Here is a 1,306-nt window from a genome sequence, read left to right as displayed (position 1 = left end):
TCCCCTGCACCTCAATTTTACAAGTCAGTATGCACGGTAGTAAACACATAGGCAGAGACACGGCCGTGTGTCTCAGCCATGTGGAGGTACGGCCTAACACACGAGTGTGTGCCTTGGTTGTGTGCCCTTGATTGGTTGATGATGTCAGAAATAGAATGTCAAGATTTTTCTACACAGGCATGTCATGGCCGTGTGAAGGACACAAACGTGTGCCAGGCCGTGTAAAAACCCTTGTAGGTTCGAATCAAAAAATAAATTTGCACGGGCTAGGGACACGGGCGTGTCCTGATATGTTCAGGCCATGTGAGTCACACGGGCCTTCAACTTGGCCATGTTAAGAAGACACGCGGTTGTGTCACCCTTCCACATGGGCGTGTGCCCCTGTCAACTTGAAATTTTACAAAGTTTTCTAGAGTGCATAGATTAGTCCCGAACCAATTCCAAAGTGTGTTCGGGGCCTCGTAAGCCTATAGTAGGGACATCAAGGTATTATGAAAAGTTTTAATTTGGAGCGAAATTTCATATCTAGGAAATGTATGTGTGTATGTGTTTAAGCCCGGTAACACCTCGTATCCTGTTCCGGTGTCGAACTCGGGTAAGGGGTGTTACAAAAAAAAAGCTTTAGCAAAAATTTCTTCCTTTCTCCTATGGTGAATTCGGCTATCGCATAAAAAATAGAAGAAGATGATAGCTTTTTGGTTTTTTATTTATTTATTTTTATCATTAATTGCATTTTTACCATTTTACACTTACCTAACTTTAAAAATTACTCAATTACCAATCCTTGCACATCCACTAACTCATTTAATGGTCTAATTACCATATAAGGACCTCCACTTTAAATTTCTATAGCTATTAAACACCTTTAGCTAATAGAATACAACTATTGCACTTTACACGATTTAGTCCTTTTTCACAAATTGAGCATACAAACTGTAAAATTTCATAACGAAATTTTTATACCATAATTCTAACATTCTAAAGACCACAAAATAATGTTAAAATAAATTTTACGATCTCAAATTTGTGGCCTTGAAACCACTATTCTGATTTCACTAAAAACGGGTCGTTACAACTCTCCCCCTTAGGAAATTTTCATCCTCGAAAATCTTACCAGAAAATAGGTTAGGGTATTGTTTTCTTATTGCTTCATCGGGTTCCCAAGTAGCCTCTTCAATCTCGTGACGTTGCCAAAAAACCTTTACTAAGGCTATTCTTTTGTTTCCTAACTATTTGATCTCTCGAGATAAAATTCTGATCAGTTCTTCGTTATACGACATGTCGGGTTGAACCTCAACTTCAGTCG

This window comes from Gossypium arboreum, chromosome 3 (genome assembly GCF_025698485.1).
Source record: "Gossypium arboreum isolate Shixiya-1 chromosome 3, ASM2569848v2, whole genome shotgun sequence".
NCBI lineage: Eukaryota > Viridiplantae > Streptophyta > Magnoliopsida > Malvales > Malvaceae > Gossypium > Gossypium arboreum.
This window is presented reverse-complemented; position numbering follows the sequence as displayed.